The sequence below is a fragment of the Littorina saxatilis genome, linkage group LG7, assembly GCF_037325665.1.
Source record: "Littorina saxatilis isolate snail1 linkage group LG7, US_GU_Lsax_2.0, whole genome shotgun sequence".
NCBI classification, from domain to species: domain Eukaryota; kingdom Metazoa; phylum Mollusca; class Gastropoda; order Littorinimorpha; family Littorinidae; genus Littorina; species Littorina saxatilis.
In genome coordinates, this window is record NC_090251.1 from 35,134,038 (window position 1) to 35,136,537 (window position 2,500).

A 2,500-nucleotide genomic window follows, 5' to 3' on the forward strand; every position below is an offset into this window, starting at 1 on the left:
TTATAACTCAAACAGTGTTCGCTCTTTTTTGAAACGGTTTTCACCACTGGATAGAGCATAAACAACTCTTTAGGACAATGTAACAATATGAAAATCATGCAAAGGTGACATGTGACTCATTCCGTGGTGGAGGGTCACATTTAGTCTGTTCAACCTGGTCATAGTGTGCAGCGACAAAACTGCGCAACCCATTTCTTTGTTCTCTTTTTTTCTGCAAGCGTGTATTCGTGTTTTTCAAAGCCTAAGACTTCGCTGCAACCTTGAGATCTTTATCGTGCGCATGCTTGGAGAGTCTGCAAAGAGTTGAGTCTGAGAAATACATCCCTTGTCGAACGTTTGGGTCGTACCCACGCCAACAGCGACAACCGGTTTCAAAGCCAGCGCCGCTAAGGCCCGGTGTAGGAGGCATAAAATACTTCCAGGAAAAAAAGACTGGGAGTGTATTATTCCTAGGAAAGAAACACTGCAATCTCGGAAAGGGGGTGTTATTTTCCTATGAAAATTACACTGGCGTCAGGAAAATAACACTGTCACTACGGCGGCAAATAGGACTGCCAGGAAAAAAAAACACTGCGTGAATATTAGTGGGTTCATTTTGTTCAGAGTGCACGAAGACAGTGAGCCGAAGTCAGTGCCCGTGTTGTTCCCCGGACTTGAAAAAAGAGTTGTTTCGGACTGTTGCAACTTGGTTCATTTCTGCACGATGGGTCATCCAAAGGATAGCTCTGCCGAAGTGTCCAAAGAGAGGTTAGCTGACATATCTAAATTCCTGTCTGAGGCATATTTCCCGAAGGATGCAAAGACCGAGAAGTACGAGCAAATTGGAGACGGATGTGTTCTTCATTTGTGCTGCAAGATGGAACTGTGTCCAAGCGTCAAACGTGCGACGGATCATGTACGTACCTGTATAAAACACTATCGTAAATGACAGTTGCATTTTATTTCTAGTTTTATAATGCTCTCTGAGGTGCTCACCTATGTATCACCAGCAGGACAAACGACGCACTGCAGAGTATCCCAGCCCGCTACACGTTACGTGAAAGGAAAACAGGCCAAGTACTCGTCATAACCCCTATCGCAGCATCAATAATATGCAGTGCGTCGTCTGTACCGCTGAAACTGCGCAGCTATATTCTGCCCTTTACGACATCCCCACCCAGAGTCGCGCATAATGAGTTTTACAGATGATGACAATCTGATTTTCAAACTAAAACACAATGATGATACGACGTTTAGCATACGATCTAATCTACGTGTTGTCATTACACTTGGCCAACATTTGTTTTCCTGGATGCGATCCAAACGTCTTCATAACCTCTTGGTATGTAGGCAGCAACGCTCAAATGCACATAATCTTGATCTCACACATTATGACAAGGAACATATTAACCAACTAATTCAGTCTCATTCAATTTCACCGTTCAAGATAGAATTCCATATGCATTCGTCTTCCATGCGAGTCAAGGCACGCTTTATTACCTATGCAAATAAGCCTATTATTGATGAGTCGTCATTTCGTCGACGGATTTTGGGAATTTATACTTTCTAATGGGCCTGTGATCTTAAATGTTAAATTTGAATTGGCGCCAGGTTGCACTAACTCTCGCATACGAATATTTGCATAGGTGAGAGCTGTGCCATTAGATAAGGAAATACTGCACAGCTAAAGGCTTACACTTTGTGATTGATGTATACCCTATTGATTTCGATTACATCAACTTGTTTAACATGTTAACCTGGGCTGCAATGAACCGAAGTAGCTAGCAGTGCTCAGGAAGGTGCTAGTGAATAGCTACTATACATGTTGACGTGACAGGATCGAAGAGAGAAAATGTAAGTTTTACGCCCTCACGGCAAAGCCATTAAGGGCATGTTACACGGGAAAACCCGGCTTTGCATAAAAACAAATACAAATGCAGGGGGTGGGGGGGAGGAGATGTAGACAGCTGGCTGCCGGTTGCTAGAGGAGACCTGAAATGGGCTAGGGACCGCGGTTGGGTCGTCTTGGGTCAGTGCTGAAATGGTTACTTTATTGGCTGTAACAGGATCATTTTAAGTTGGAGATTTATAGACCATAGTGCTGATAGAAGTTGTATGAGATATTGTCCCGATCAAGAATTGGTCCTCATTTTGCTCTGTACTCTTCTTATTACTTACTCCTTGCCTGTCTTCTGGTTGTTTGTTCTCCTGCTATGTCAAAAAACACATTTGCTGAAGAGCTAATCACACTCTGATTAGAACCGCCGTTATTCGGGAACTATATATCTGCTTGCCAAGAATTCAAAGGACTTGGTTGAGTAAATCTTTTGACAACAGTTAAGCTAAGGTCAGCCTTTTGTGATAGTGTTCAATAAACGCAATGCAGATTTTCTCAGCACTGTATAGCCGCAGAGCTAAAGGGCGCTCATATAGGGCACTACTATAATAGGGCACTGCTATAGGGCACTGCTATGGGGCACAGCTATAGGGCACTGCTGTTCTGTTATCTCATGACTTAGTG

At 43.4% G+C, this 2,500-nt stretch overlaps 1 protein-coding gene across 3 annotated transcripts in view; it reads right to left on the minus strand.

Annotated features, from left to right (window-relative positions):
* The window catches only part of LOC138971292 (uncharacterized), a 9,449-nt gene that overhangs the window by 2,953 nt on the left and 3,996 nt on the right, over nucleotides 1-2,500 (minus strand). The gene's annotated exons all lie outside the window — the stretch shown is intronic.